The sequence below is a fragment of the Ictidomys tridecemlineatus genome, chromosome 12 (genome assembly GCF_052094955.1).
Source record: "Ictidomys tridecemlineatus isolate mIctTri1 chromosome 12, mIctTri1.hap1, whole genome shotgun sequence".
NCBI classification, from domain to species: domain Eukaryota; kingdom Metazoa; phylum Chordata; class Mammalia; order Rodentia; family Sciuridae; genus Ictidomys; species Ictidomys tridecemlineatus.
In genome coordinates, this window is record NC_135488.1 from 40,065,123 (window position 1) to 40,081,409 (window position 16,287).

General features: G+C 47.7%; 2 long non-coding RNA genes across 3 annotated transcripts; one reads left to right on the plus strand and one right to left on the minus strand.

Moving 5' to 3' along the window:
• Positions 1-188: 188 nt before the first annotated feature.
• LOC144369273 (uncharacterized) lies at positions 189-14,905 on the plus strand. 2 transcript variants are annotated; one of them, XR_013428749.1, is made up of 5 exons: positions 189-326; positions 12,639-12,734; positions 12,911-13,105; positions 13,492-13,598; positions 14,285-14,905. It is a non-coding gene; the product is annotated as an uncharacterized LOC144369273 (long non-coding RNA). The 2 variants fall into 2 exon arrangements; XR_013428748.1 differs by having other exon boundaries at positions 12,952-13,105.
• On the minus strand, positions 9,141-14,341 carry LOC144369274 (uncharacterized). The gene is made up of 3 exons (XR_013428750.1): positions 14,203-14,341; positions 12,267-13,976; positions 9,141-9,787 (listed from the first exon to the last, which is right to left on the minus strand). It is a non-coding gene; the product is annotated as an uncharacterized LOC144369274 (long non-coding RNA).
• Positions 14,906-16,287: the final 1,382 nt, after the last annotated feature.

Below are 16,287 nucleotides of genomic sequence, written 5' to 3' on the forward strand. Positions count from 1 at the left end.
AGTGTTCACCAGGAGCAGGAAGTAAACACGAAAGGGTTTTTAAAGCGAGGACTTAAAACAAAACCCACAGGTGCCACAGGAAAACAAAAGGACACAGAGTCAGAGACACCTGACACCCCTGGGCGGGTCTCCCTTCTAAACCGCCGCCTGCCCCCAGGTCACCTGGGCCGCCCTCTCCTCTCCAGGGGCCTGCGGGTCAGGCCACCTCTTCTCCTCTGAGGTCCGCGGCGCAGGCCACACGGCTGAGGCCACCGCGTCCTGCACAGGACCCTGCAGGTCACACTCCACACGCTGTGACCAGCAGCTCCGCCGAGGAGGGCCCTCAGGTGAGAACCAGGACCGCGGGGTCCGCGGTGGGCGCTGAGGGGACCGCCCCGGCGGCTCCAGGGGACAGGCAGCCGGGGACCGAGGCTCCAGGGCGGCGGCAGAGTCCTCCGGGTCCCCCCTCGTGTGGGCGCCTAGACCGGGGCGGCTCCCGGCAGCGCACCTTCTCCTGTCACGGACCCCGCGAGCCAGACCCTCCATCCGGGACCTCCAGCCCCGCGGGCGCTACTTCCGGGCTCCTCCCCCTCGGAGCTCCCCGCGACAGCGGCTCAAAGTTCCCGCCCTGCACAGGCCCCGCCCCCGTCTCCCTGGCGACGACTCCGCTTCCCCCTTAGGGTTGGCCTGCTGGGGGCGGTGCCCTCCGCGCGCTCCGCCTGCTGGCCTGTCCCCTCAGCTGGGGACCTAGGTTGCCACAAGATCCTCATCTGGATACACACTCCCTGAGGGGTGTGAGGCCTGCGGCTGCCCCCTCGTGGCCGTGGGGCCGTGTGACTCGCGCGGATGCTGGGCTTTCTGGTCTGAAAGAGCTAGGTTACACAGGGTGACAGGACTGCTGCACAGGAGGACAGGGCCCTGGGAAGGCACAGCAGGACCATCTCTATCATTGTGTTTGTCTCTGCTTAGTGGTTTCATACTTTCAATGTGTGTCTCCTGAATATGTTGTGTTAACAGGTGGGGACATTAAGAGGTCATTAGGCCATGGAGACTCCTTCCATGAGAATGGCATTAAGGTCCTTACAGAGGAGGCTTCTCAAAGCAGCCCTTGTCCCTCCCTGTTTTACCTTCTGACACAGGAGGTCACAGCAAGAATGTTCTCAGAACGTGGTACCTGATATTGGATTTCCAACCCCCAGAACTTTGAGAAATAAAATCTCTTCTATAAATTACACGGTTTTTGCCATCACAACACAAACAATCCCAAGAGAGTAAATCAACAATTTCTCTAATTTTGTAATTGTGTAAAATACACAAAACATCCATTTTGTAATTTTAGCCTTTTTTACGTGCACAGTTCAATGGCATTAAGTACATTCATGTTGCTGCACAGCCATCACCACCATCCATCCCCAGGACTCTCATCTTGCTGTCAATACTGAATTCTAGTGCCCTCCCCAGGCCCAAGAAAAGAAAATTCTACTTTATGTTTTTATGAACCTGATTACTGGGAATGTGAGATAAGTGAAATTCTAAAAATAATTATGTTTTTGTGGAAACCATCATTGAAATTGGATGCAGTTTACCCCTACTCCTGGGAATGCCAGATCAATTTCAATTCTGCAGGTGTCTCAATTGAATTCTCAGTGACAGGTAGTGGTGACTATGTGCTATGACCTGTTTGTTCATGTCAGGGAGCAGCTCTGATCATGGGATCAGCCTGTGGGTTCCTTCCTCCTCCAGGTGTCTACAGGCCGATATACAGACATGAGCATGCTAAGAAGTGGGCTGGGGCCATCCCCATGGTGCAGAGGAATCTGATTTGGTCCATCCACACACTGTCTTGTGGGTCATGAAGGCTAGAGGTAGAAACACTACCTGGATTCTCTTGGGATCTGAGTGGGCCCAGTCTGTGGGCTAAGAATTGGTATTGTCTCCTAAAGAACAGGGACTAGGGAGTCCAGAGGGCAGGGCTAATTCAGACCTGAGTGTCTTTAAGCCCACTTTCAGAGGGGGTTACACTGTTCTGATGATCCCTGAGGCATGTAAACATGCTTCAAATCCAGATAAAGGTGCCCAGGTGCAGCTTGGGATGTTATGTGGACTCCCCACCTCCACACACCTGGCTTGTCCCAGGGATCTGAGAAGCAGAGCAGCATGACTAGACTGAAGGAGTCCAGTCTCTTTGCATAAAGGTAAATAGGTTTTCTTCAGGGTCCCCAGAAATTCCACATGAAACTAACTCTGCACCCAGAGACCTGGGCACCTTTTTGAGGCTCAGTCAGTTCTCACACCTGTCTCTATCTGGCAGAACCTTTCTGGCTCCCTTTCTACACATTACCTTGAAGATGAAAACCTGGAGGGTGGGACTTTCCATCATACAAAGGTTCCCAGACATATTCCACAGTGTCACCACTTTCTCTATAGATCTCAACAGTTGATCCCAGCCAGGTAGGATGGACCACAAGCCCCCTGGGTTCCATGAACTAACCATAGAAGGACAATCAAGGAACTGTGGCAGGAAAGAGGTGGGACTGTTCAAGGCACATGACAGGGGCAGAGTCCAGAGTGGAATGTAGGGCTCTCACCTGGGATCTTTGCATGTGAAGTGGAGAAATGCTATGGTGTTTGTGGGATGTCCCCCAGGTTCCCTAGGGTCAGGATGGGCTGGGGATGCTCTCTGCATGCTCTTGAAAGACATGGTATGAGGTCCATTGCCCACCACTTGTTCCCATGGAAGACGCCTTAGTGTTGGGGTGCCACATGAGAAAGCCTCACTTCCTTTAAAAAATCAATGTGGAAAAAAAAATCCAGGTGCACAAGCCAGGGATGCAAAGTCCATATATGCTCCCAGTAGTTTCTGGTGGTGACAGTTCACCATCCATGAATCACTCGCCTATCATGATCCTTGGAAAATTCTCTTCCTTTCCTGGTTTTCTCAAGAGCAAGAAGCTTGGGGTTTGGGGAAAGAGGGACCTGGATTATGCAAAGGGTATTGTTACAATACTCTTCCTGGTATTGTGGGGCAGGTCACTCAGAAAACACACCACGTCCCAGTTTTGTCCCAATTGAAGAGTCTTTATTTAGCCAGACAGCCAGTGACTCTCCCCGCACTCCCATAACTGTCTCTGCAAGGAACAGCCCCGAGCTTGAACATTTTAGGATATTTAAAGGCAAAAAACCATCTGCGGTGATGTAGCTGCAAGCAAACAGGTACAGAAACTGAATTAGGCAGTGAGCAAGACAATGCAATGGGCACGTTGGTATTTCCCATGGGACTTTCCAGGTTGGCATAGCAGCAAGCAAGCAGAAGGGAAGTGGGTCAAAATGACCCTAGTTCAGACAAGTTAGAAAATGGTTACTAACGTCTAGACAATCGATCTCTGAGAAGGTACATTGCCCAAGAAAAATACAAACAAAAAAAAAAGCCAATTTTACATTGTATAAGAATTGCTATTTACGTGATTCTGCAATCTGCATTTGGGGTAAAATTGGGAGTTCATAACCCACTTCAATCTAATGTATGAAATATGATATGTCAAGAGCTTTGTAATGTTGTGAACAACCAATAAAAAAAATGAAAAAAAAAGAATTGCTATTTTGTTTGCCAAGTATGTTGTGCTAGGTAATATTAATAGGTACAGAGGCAGGGCTTTCCCATGGAAGAAGCATTTGTTACATGATATGGAGTCTCACTGTAAAATGGCATCTGTTTGGTCATTGCCCATATAGCCTGGCCCATAACACTGGGTCCAGTGAAAGGACTGTCCTTTAGAAATCTAATGATCCGCATTTGGGTATGGGGCCAGGGTCATAGCCCTGGCTGAAGTGAGGACAACACTCTGGGTCCTGCAGAGGGAAAAAAGAAACAAGGGAGACTCTGATTTCCCTTCATTTCCCCTGGAATTTAGAAGATTTACTGCTTTGTGCTAGGGACCCTGAGACCTCATTGCCTTGGGAATACCCACACTCAGGTCAAGGTTTTGATTTGGGGTTTCCTCCCTGGGGCATAGTGCTGATGCTGGCCACTAGGGGCTGCAGTATTGTCCATGCTCAGAGGGCCCTGGTCATGGTATGTCCAAAGTGTCCCATGCCATGGCACCTCCCATCATTAGCATTCCTGTGCATAGGAGGAGCAACTAAGAGGCAGGGGGTTTCTGAATTCATTTCTTCACTCATCACTGTGTTCCAGCGCTCACCCTACCTAAAGGGGTCATGTTGGGCCTGCGCAGGCTCTGAAAGTCACCACCATGAGCCCTACCCTCTGGTAGCTGCACATCTGCAGCTGGAGGTGCATAAAATCACAAAGCAGATGCAAGTGAAAGAAAAGAACAAGAGCCAGAGCCAAAATAGGGCTCAGTGTGAAGGAAAGCTGGAGTCACTAGGTGGAGACTGAGAACCATCTCAGTGATGTGGCATTGCTGCAGGAACTAGAATGACAAAAGGAAGCCAGTTCTGCTCATTTTGGGAACAGTGTGTTGAGGAAGGCATAGCCACATAGAAATTGGAAGTCCTGATTCAGTGTGGCCACAAGAGGAGGATGGATAAAAGACCAATATGGCTGAAGGGCCTGGGCAGATAGGGATAGGTTAGGGCACACCGCACAGCCCAAAGACTGCACTCAATGTCCAGAGTTGTGGATCACCACCCCCTAACTCACAAATGAAAGCCATGGGCATTTATAAGGTCAAGTTTCTGTGCAACTGGGTCCAAGGTGGCTCAGCTGGATGCCTCTGTCTCCATGTCCCTGGAGGCTTTGACTGCAGACCCCACTGAGGCTTAGCTGGGAGAATCTGCCCCTGAGCTCTTGCCTGTGATCCTGGTAAAAAAACAGTTTGGCTGAGACTCAACACTTTTCTGATGGGAGGACTGGTCTTTATCACAAAGTTGTATACAAAGACAGCATATCATTTCATTCCTTGGATCAAGATTGGAAGGGAGACAGAGTGGGGGAAAATGCTGGAGAGGGAGCCAGACAGAAGTCAGGCTTCCCATAACTCAATCTTGGAGGTGACATCCCATCACTTTTGCCCAATTCTATTCCTTAGACACAAGAGGGAAGAGTATGATCCACCTCCAAGTGAGGGGTGTACTGCCTTTGGGAACCAGGAAGCTATGGTATCTTAGAGTCTCTGTGGGTTACCTATCTCCTAGACTGAGAAGAGGCGCTTGGGCCAATGTGAAATCTCACAAGAAGTCTTGGGAAGTTCTATGCTAGAGGGTGACAGTCTCTGAATCCCAATTGCTTCAAACTTGCTATAGATCAGAATGGGAACTGCAAACAGGAGGGAAAGTGGCATTGCCCAGGTCCTTTAATGAGTTAGGTTTTATTCTTTCTCTCCTTCTTGTAATTGTGAATCCTGTCTATGGGTTTCACAGACAATACAGGCATTTATGGGCACATATGCCCAATTCCATCCTAGGAAGTGGTATGACAGTAATTCCCAGGGAAGAGTTGGGGACACTGGAGCACCCATGAGAGGCACAAAGGTAGGTCTAGCATCACAAAGCTGGTGAGGAGGGGGGACTGGTTATGAATCCAGTTTTTGAATCCTCAAAGCAGGAGCTCTAGCTGAAGCCAAGCTGGGCAAGGGATGATGGGGGTTGTTAGTGAAAATCTGTTCAGTTGTGTACTTGATGTGGTGTGGGGGACAGTCAGCAGTCCATGGGACTCTGGAGTGGTCTCGTGTGAATAAAAGGCTCAGGTACAGGGACTACAGGAAGTGCTTTCATTGGTTGATGGTTCAAACAGAACATGAAACCCTGGTTAAAAATAAAAAAGGTACCCACTTTCCTCAGAAAGCTGTCCCAGCTGTCTTGCTTGGGGAGGCTGGAGTAAGAGGGATGTTCTGTTCCACAGCATGCTGAGGCTCAGGCCTCAGGAAATCTCGGGGGTTCCCCATCGCCCAAGTGTAGGAACACTGGTTGGGCCTTTGCCCTAGTTGCCAGAGCCTCTGGCGATTTTTCCAGAGAAGCCCAAGACTAACACTGAGCAGCAAAGGGAAGGTTAGCTGAGGCGGGCCTTCATGTCTGACCACTCATTCATGGCCCAGAATTCCAACTCTCTCTCCTCCCCCACCGTGCGTGTGTGTGTGTGTGTGTGTGTGTGTGTGTGTGTGTGTGTACACACACTGAGGACAACTGTTCCGCAATGGTTTTACTTCACTTAATTGGAGTCATGTTTCTGTTTGCTGCTATTTCCATCTTTAAACCCACCATTCTTGGTCCCACCCCAGTGTGAAAATTAGCCCACTCAGAACACGGATGGCATCTGTAGAGACCATTGAGTCAAATAGGGAGGAAGCGCTCATGAAGCGGTCCATGCCTGTCTTGTACGCAGGAACCCAGACTTAGGTACCACCTTTGTGTGCAACTACTCAAGGTTCATCACGACTCAGCAGGTGCTGCGCCTGCGGAGCTCCCAAGCTAAGCTCCCAACCGTCTAACCCAAAGATGCCACCACCTAGCTGAACTTGAGAATGGCCTGTAACTTTTTAAGTCCCAATTTGCTGTGTGAAAACTGAGGAGTTTAGACTATCCTCATAGGGTATTGTCAGGACCAATGGGATGAGTCCTGGAAGTGTCTGCCACAGCCTTGCATCAGAAAGTGGATTCACCTCCTCAGCCAGACTAAACCACCCTGCTCCAGCTGGGCCACAGAAGTATGTGGAGCAGCCTACTCACACTGGGCCTCACTCCTTGATATTGTGTTCCCAGCTCATTTCCACGTGGACTCAGTGAGGGCTGTGGGTTTCTCTAGTGTCTCATTCCCATCTGCAAGAAAAAGGTATCTGCCAGGGGCCTCACTTAACTTGGGCAAAGCAATTTTGCATTCATAAAGGATGTTCCAGATTGCATAGAGAGAAATTCCCATCCTAGTTATAGCCAGAGAAGGGCCGGGGGGCTGGCAGCTCCCATGCCCGGTGAGATATATGGTAAGCAGCTGGTTGGGCTCATTCTTTGAGGAGCATATATAAGAAGCACCTATTGTGTAAAGATGTTTCTCAGCACATCACATAATTTAGTGAAAAATGGGGGGAATCCGTACCATCTTTCTTCAGAAAGCTGTCCCAACTCTCTTGCTTGGGGAGGCCAAGCAAAATAAAATTGGCATATAATTTTATCAGTCAGACAGAAACCTCGGGTGTCATATTCTAATGATCACCTCAACCTCTCCTCTAGGAGACATGGCTGCATCTTGTCCTACTCCAGCGAAGATGGTGGACCACTGGATCAACTAAAAATGGAGTGGACTTGGGGTCAAGATGGAGGGCTCCTATCTCCAGTGGGGATATATAAGGTTTTGTGGCTTGGGAAGACTGAGAAAACATTGGTTCTCACAATTTTTTTAACATTTTTATTATTATTTTTGAGTTGTAAGTGGACACAATACCCTCATTTTATTTTTATGTGGTGCTGAGGGTCGAACCCAGTGCCTCACACATGCTAGGCGAGCACTCTACCTCTGAGCGGCAACTCCAGCTCTGGTTCCCACAATTTTGAGTCCTGCTTGCAGTATAAGGTCTGGAGCCTCAATTGTAGAAGAAGGTAGGAGATGTAGGTGGAATTTTGGTCATTTGGGGAACTAAGGAGACTGTGGCCTCAGAACCAGCTCATGTGCATATCAACCCCCCAACGCCCATCCCATTCTGAATGCACCACCCCCGTCCTCTCCCCTAGGGCCACAGAAATTTGGAGAGTAGTAGCTCTCATCCCAGGCCTCACTTTTTGGAAATGAGAGCTAGTGTCTTGCTCCCCATGACACTATTCTTCAGAGAGTGCCCTCTAGAAGAATAGCGTCACTTGGGAGCAAGATACACAGATCACAGAGAGTGAGGTAGCATGGCAGCAAAAACCCGGGTATGAGGTTCAATCGAGCCCTGACAATGATGGACAGGAGGACAGACCCTCCTGGAGATTGCCAGAATGCAAACAAACAGAAGAGTGTCAGGCCTCTCCCACGGTAGGGGAGAGCTGGTCACACCATGGATCCAGAGTTTGGGTTTTTTTTTTTTTTTTTTTTGGAAGGAGAGAGACCTGTCCTGTCACTGCCTGTATAGCCACTGTGTCTTGGCTGGTGTGGACTGGCCTGTGGAGAGACACGGGAGTTACAGAAGTCAAGGTCCATAGGGGTGCTATAGAAGGCTGTGGGAAGGAAAGGCCAGGCTTCTGCTGACTACACACCTGCCTGCCCACAGTGCCATGCCTTTCATTCTGAGCACTGGGATAGAGAATTTCCATCAGCCTCCAGGCCTTCTGTGCCTTCAGCTGCTGTTGCCTTTCATGCAGCTCAACATGGGTGGCTTGAACCTGGAGCACTGTGCCCACTACCTGCAGGCCCAGCTTGAGGACATGAGGCAGAGCCTGAGGGCAAGGAGGCCTAGGGTGGGTACAGAAGGGTAAATGAAGAAACAGTTATATTTTAGCCCCACTGGATGGAATCTCTTAAGTCTGGTGTTGGACTGGGAACAATTATAAGGCTTTGACCACTCAGGCAATGGCCCCAATCTGCGAAAAGGTCCTGAGTGGGCTCTGGGGCTAAGGTCTTCCTGACAGATAGAGGTATTATCTGTTTTTGCAAAGCTGAAGGCAAGGCAGTCATGCTGGAATCTTTTCTCCTATAGCTGCAGCCTCAGGTCCAGTGCAAACTCTAAAATCACCTGCAGAGAGAGAGCCTTCTCCAGGAGCTGCACTGCTGCCCAGTCAAGTGGCAGCACTAACGTCAGATCCAGAGCTCAAATCAGCTCCAGCATCTCTTTGGAAGCAAGAGGCAGTTCCAGTGTTAGATTTAGTGTCAGCTCCAGAGCTCCAGGTAGCTTCAGCTCTTGCTCCACTGCTGGATCCAAGTCTGTCCCCAACTCTAGATCTGGAGTCCACCCTAGTGCCAGTTCTATCAGTAGAGACTTGCCAGTCTTATGCTGTGGCCACAGAGAAAGCGCTAAGGGAGGAAAAGCCTCATGTGTTACCATTCCCTCCAGACCTGGGGGCAGAGAGCTTTGTGATGATGGATGAGGTGTCTTGGCATGGCTGAGCAGGGCGGTTGAACTTCCTTCTGGTCTCTGCTGCCTAGACCTGCTGTTCCCTGCTCCAGAGCCTGTGTTCCTGCCCCAACCCCAGGTCACCATTACAGCCAGGGGTGCTCACTCCTGGGAGGTGACGAGGTTCCAAAGGAAATGATATGTCCATGAACTCTGAGCAGGGCAGGTGAATCAGGACAGCATCAATGACAGTAAAGTGACAGTCCTCCCAATGTCAGTGGGGTAGGTGTGCCTTTGTACCTTCCAGAAGGAGCAGCATGCAGAGAGAGGCAAGGTAACCAAAAGTACAAGCAGCATTTTGGGGGATAAAGAACCTTTAGAAGCAGACCCTGTGCAAAGTTCAGCTTCCCTGTTTGGTGGCAGACTGTGAGGACAATGCTGTCTCTGACTGCATCCTCAATCTTTGTCTAACCCAAGGAGCCAAGATGGCTCAGTGCATGAGTATAATTTCCAGAACTCCCCAAACAGAATTGTGAACCTATGTATCCCGCAGTTTCTGAGATTCTACTGATGTTGCCATCCCCATGTTTCTTGGAGTCAAATTCAGAGTTCTCAGCAATGATGTCCAGCATCACTGCATCTTTGAGCAACACCTCTTCTGTGTCATCCAGGACCTTTCCCATGGCCATCAAAAGCAACATTGAGTCCAGTATCTCAGGGGTATCCACTAGCACTTCCTCACTACCACATATCCAGTTAGAGGAGCAGAGCATGGAGCGCAAGAGCATCCTAGTGTGGCTGACAGCAGGGGTGTCACCTGGGTGCCCATACTGGAAAAGGCAGAAAACATAGCAAACACCATGGACGAGCCCTGTCCTCAGGAGTGTCAGAGTCTGCATATCCCTTGAACGGGGAATCAGAGGGTCTCTTTGTAGAATTTGTATGGATGTGCGGTATATTCCCAATATTCCAGGTGTCCAGCTTCAGAGGAGCCATGTTCAATCCTCCCCCTGCTGACTCACTTGTTTGGTGTCTTGGCTGTCGGGACCAAAGCCTTTAGAGTTTCTACCTGTGATAAGCACAGATTCATCCTGCATCCCAGAGCAAATCTGGCATAGAGGGTGCCACTGGCCCATTCCTCTGATCTCAGTGGAAGTGGAAAGTAGAATGGAACTTCTACTCGAGTGAAATATGGCTCCACATAGGACAATGGCAGGTACAGGCAGTCTTTTGTATGAAGATTGGGCTAGTAGCCCATCAGAAGACCCCATATAATTACATGGAGGCCAGATTCTAGTAGCAGGATAACAAGAAGGTGCCCTTGTATTCATAGCTAAGGTGTCTCCTGAATGTCCCAGGCCACTATCCAGTGGGTATCGCCTCCGGGGCACATACCCTGATGACCTGTCTCCCACCCTGATCCAGGTGACCTGCCAAGGTAGAGGGCTTTGGACCAACACTTGCTTAAGGAGGAGGGTCTGAATAAATTTGAGCTGCTGCAAATCATCTCCAAGCATTAGAGTAAGTGGGACAATCAGATGGTGGGGAGAAATGATCAACGAGCAGGCTCAGGACAACTCACAACCCAATAGAAGAGTGCCTTAGCCTAGAAAAACAGGCAGAATGTGTAGTGGGCCTTGTGCACCAAGGAAACCGCACTGAAGGGGGCCTAATATCTGTAGTAGATTCTCTGTGCTGCCCCAGGGCCTGTTGTGCCTCCCCAACATGTATCCTCCCCTGCACCTGATCAGCCATTGAAAAGCTAACATCCATGAGGGGCAAAGAAGAGAAGCTCCTTCAAGCAGCAGTATACACCATGGGTCACTGATAGGGATGATTTAACAGTAACATGGGAAAAAATGGGCTACAAGTGGAATCAGCACTGATGTGGACTGAAACAGCACATGTTAAAAACCAGGGGTAGGACCTGAGAAGCCCTGCCTATGGGGAGAAATGTCAGTATTGTAGCAACTGGGAACAGGACACAATAACACATCAAGGCCAGGAGTCAGCCTGTTTGGGCTGTGTTTTGAAAATTCCAAGTCCTTTGTGCCTGTGTGCCCATCTCCAAATGAGATCAGAACAGCCAGGTTATTATCCCTTCCTGTGTCAGCTAAGGGCATCCTAAACACTTAGGCCAAAAAGCTGATGTGTAATTAATTTCATTGCTGTTTTCTTTCCTGTGAGCCAGGAACTCATAGCAGCCATGATCCAAGTCTGTCCAAAGTGAAACATACCAACGCTATGGCTCCTATGACCAGTTCTCTAACATTCTCATAAATAACCAAGTCTGAGGTTGGAGTGTCTTACATGCAAGGCCAAGATTGGCTAAGTTGCAGGCATGGTGTCTCATGCCTGTAATCCCAGCCTCTTGGGAGGGTGAGGCAGGATGATCACAAGTTTCAAGCCAGCCTCAGCAACTTAGCAAGACCCTGTCTAAAATGAAAAAAGCTGGGAATATGGACCAGTTGTTAAGGGCCTCTGGGTTCAACCTCTGTACCAAAAAAAAAAAAAAAGATTAGGCTAAGAAAGTGGAATCAAAAGTAGACACATCCAATCCATCATTGATTGAGAGCAAGCTCTGGGCCAGTGAGGATTGTGGGTAACAGATGTCCAAAGAAAGGACAAGCTGGATGCATGAAACCCACTTTGTGTTATGACATATGAATTATGGCAGGAGGGTTGCAGTGATGCCAGACCTCTCCTGGTTGTTGGAATGCTTGTTTGCATTAGGGAAACTCTGGAGATGTGGCCTCTGCTTTAGAAATCCTGGTCCAGTTGGAGGTGGTTACCACCAAAAAAGGAAGCATGGTCACAGTGGGGTGCCTGGTTAGGCATCCTTTCTTTCATGACTGTGACAAATATTTGAAAAAAATACTTAAAAGAAGAAACATTTCTTTTGGCTTCTGGGTTCACTACTTTCCATTCTGAACTCACTCCATTTTGGGGTCCTTAACAGAGGCCATACATAAGCAGAAGTGTGTGGGAGAGGCAAGCTACTCAGAGCAGGTCAATAGGTCATAGAGAGAAAAAGAAGAAGGATAAGGGGAAGCAAGATGTGAAGGGGAGGAGAAAGAGGAGGAGGAGGAGGAATATAAAAAGCACATGAAGATATAAAATAACCAGAATAAGATTACAAATCAGAAGGATAATGATGAGGAGGAAGAGGAAGTGGAACTCATCTAAAAAAATATATAGTTCCTTAAGTCATCCTTCATCCATGCACAAAAGACTTCCAATTTATACCACCTCCCAGGACTGTATTCATTTATAAATGGATTAATCCCCTAAGAAGGTCAAAGCACTCACCATCAAATGCTTCCCCGAAAACCCATGTGTGAACATTGCTTCACTGGGAGAAGAGCTTCAGCTCATGAGCCACTGGGGCAAATCCTGATGCAAACTCCAGCAGTGTCTCTTTAGCAGGTCCAACCTGAACTGAGACATTCTGGAGTCCAAGGTGCTTTTTCATTGAAAGGTGGTAGTTTGGTTTAGTTCCTATGCACAGTCTTTCCTCAGGAAAGAATCATTGAGAAAGTCTTTGGTAGAACTGTAGCTGGATCAGAGGGCTCTCAGGTCTATGGCTCAGGCCTGACCCTGGCAGAGACTCTCAGGTGTTGCAAGTGTCCTGTGGTGTACCCCTTGAGAGTCACTTACCACCCACTGGCCCTCTCTCTTCAGAGCTGAAGATCCCTGGCAAAGGAAATGTCTTTTATTCCATGAATACTCGAGTCAAATATGACTTCAGAGAAACAATCCACCAGCAAGTGAGACAAGGTAAAGGGAAGGAAGATAAACACCCTCCTTATTCACTCTTTCCTCCTGGTGCCACTGCACATCCACACGAGGAGGTAAAACCCCTCAGCTCCTGGATATATGTTCTAGGAGCCCCATAGAACAGGCTGGGGTGGGTTACAGTTTCTGGGCTTTGCTGATGTTGCCATACCCCACAGTTCTTCAAATCAACTTTGGAGTCCTCTGCAATAAAACCTAGGTTCATGGCCACCAAATGGATCAAGAAGTCCAGTGCCACTGGAGTCATTATTTGCAGATCCTCAAGGACCTTCTACAATAAGCGGATGGGAGACAGCTGTTTGGTTCATTTCAGCTCAGAGCAGCAGAGCAGAAAAAAGTACAAGAATGTCCTGGTAAGCCTGGCAGCAGGGGTGTCTCCTGGTTGGCCCAGGGCAGGAAACTAACACATATCAAAGGCCATTTAGAATTGGAGCTTCTGGATGGTCAGGAAGGACAGACAGAAAAAAGAGAGAGGTCAATGTGAAGGGCTTGACCTGAGATGAGGGAGAGCACCAGCATGTCCACCCCACATCTGGGGGAGTCTGTGGTTTAGATCCTGTGCATAATCTTCCTTCAGGGAAGAATCACTGAGGAAGTCTTTGGTGGAACTGTAGCTGGATCAGAGGGTTCTCAAGTCTGTGGTGCAGGCCTGCCCTGGCAGAGACTCTCAGGGGTTGGGGGTGTCTTGTGGTAGAATCCTTGAGTGCCACCTACCAATCCTCTCCACCTCTCTCTGCAGAAGTTGACCATGCAATCATCTATTTCTCCATGCATCCTCAAATGAAGTATCAATTCCTTGTAAGAAAACATCCCACCATGAAGAGGACCCAGGTCAAGGGAAAGGAGGTAAGCACCCACCTTATTCGTGCTGACTCCTGGTGCCATTCCACATCCACACAAGGTGATTAGAAGCCTCATATGGACATATGTTCCAGAATGCCCGTAGAGCAAACTGGCAAGTTGGGGTGGCGTTCAGTTTCTGGGCTTTGCTGATGTCCATCCCCCACAGTTCTCAGAATCAACTTCCAAGTTGTCAAGGCTGCTTTTAAACAAGCAGGTGGGAGACACTTGCTTGATTTGCATCCGGTTAGAAAAACAAAGCCAAAACAATGCCAAGACTGTCCTGGTAAGCCTGGGAGCAGGTGTGTTCCTTCGTGTTTACCCCTAGGCCAGGAACACTCATCCAATACCATGGACTACTCATGCCCTTTTGAATTGGAGCTTCTGGATAGTCAGGAAGGATAGATGGGAATAAAGAAGAGAGAGGTCAGTGTTAAGGGCTTGACCTGAGATGAGAGAGAGCACCAGCATGTCCACCCCCATGTCTGAGGAAGTCTGTGTGTCAGGTGGCAGTGTGTAGGCCAGAAGTGCGGGGGCAATATGGGTGGGCTCTGATTCAGTTCAGTAAAAAAGATATCTTAAATGGTTTCTAAGCATGTTGGAGACTCACCTCTGGGTAGAACTTTTCAGGAAAAATGTTATAAAATCTCATAAAGCAACTCTTCTCTCTTCTAACCCATTTGCAATGCAAGGAGCCTGCATCATACCAGAAGTTCAGTTCTTTCTTCTCGTGTCTTCTTGAAATGAATCACTACCACTTCGTCGAAGTAAAGCAGATGCCTGGTTTCCCAGGTGCACAGCAGTGTTTGAAGACACCCTGTCTTCCTTAAAACCAAAGAAGAAACAACAGTTCATTGGTGGGGCACATGGATTAGAGTACATTATCAATGATCTGTCCTCCCTGGAACCTGCTACATGACTATCTTCCACACTCAAAGACCAGGAGACCATGGCGCTGATAACCAGGAAGTCAATAAGGAACATGAACAGAGCAGCACGGATTGCAGAAGGTGGCACACCAAGGATCTGCAGCACAGCTGCTAGAACACAAGAGCTTAACTTCAGTATTAACTTTCTGCCAACTACCAAGTACGATATTAGCATCAACCACAACATGCAGACATCCAAGTAGCAGGTGACACTCAACATCCATTCACAGAAGTGGGAACTATCTGCATTGGAACAAGGAAGTATCTTATTCTTATTCATAAAAATAATCAGGAAACAAAGAATAAAAATGGGTGGAAGACTTCTCATTTCACCATTATATATCTGCTGGAATTCCCTATAAATAAAAATATATTTTAAAAACAGTGTTCTTTACTTAATTTTTATGTATGCTATATACCTACCTAATGCTCTTTTGGAAAAGTTTACGTTGACTTTTTTATGTGTGTGTGGTACTGGGGACTGAACCCATGGCCTCGGGCATGCAAGGCAAGCACTCTACCAACTGAGCTAAACCTCCAGCGACACACTGACTTTTAAAAAACTAGCATTTGCTTGTAAATATTACTGGCTATGTCAGGCACAGCTAAGTGAAAAGTGGGACTTGTGATATTCAGAGAATGCAATGCTGTAGAACTGGGGTTCCTGATTCATAAACAGTATGTGGCAACTATGAAAGCCATGAAGGCAGAAGGAGTAGCGAAGCTGACTGAACAGATAACAAAAGGAGATACTGAGGGATATGCCAAACTGAAGAACATGTTCAAGCCAACCATTGGTATGTGGGCTTGTGAGCCTAGATCTTCTGTTTCGAAAGAAAAGAATACAGTGTTGTTGCAAAAATATCTAAGAGTTAAAAGTGGGTAATTAAATAAAATGCCATCAAAATACACAACTGATAAAATGAGCTGCCAATTTGTGAATTTAGCTCAAAGAGAAAAACAGATGTTTATAAAGAGAGAAAACCTTTGTCTTGTCCAGGATGCTTACAAATATGTTTCATTTAGCTCAGATGCAAATAACTTTAAATAGATTTCTGATTTCTGAATGAACCTATTAAATATTATACTACACAAACAACAAGGTTTTTTTTATAGAGTATTCTTTTATTCTTAAAGCCTCACATATAAAATATCTCAGAGAACATATGAAGGGAATAAGCCAAAGGATGAGAAAATGGCTAAAACCCATTCTCAAATGTGCACATGTAGCCTGAAGATTAGGAAAAGTGGCCAGACACATTGTGTATTCAATACTGCACTGAGGCTACAGGTGTATCAGTATGGCTATCCTGATAGTGATGGCACCAAGTCACTAAACATGCCCAGCTTTCCTCAGAAATATGACGCAAAGCCAACAGCCTCAGTTTGACGGCACCTAAATGTTTCCTAAAACAATTACTGTTATGGTTTGGATATGAGGTGTCAAAAGTAAGACAATGCAAGAAGGTTCAGAGGAGAAATGATTGGGTTGTAAGTATCTTAACCCAGTCAGTGATTTAATCCCAATAGGGATTAACTGAGTGGTAACTGAAGTGGTAACGGGTGGCTAGAGGATGTGGGAATTGGGGAGTAGCTTTAGGTTATATATTTGTTTCTAGAGAGTGGAGTCTTACTCTCCCTGCTTCTTGATCACCATGATGTGAGCTGTTTCCCTCTGCCATGATGTCCAGCCTCATCTCAAACCCCAACAAATGGAGCCAGCCTTCTTTGGACTAAGACCTCTGAAACCTCAAATAAACTTTTCC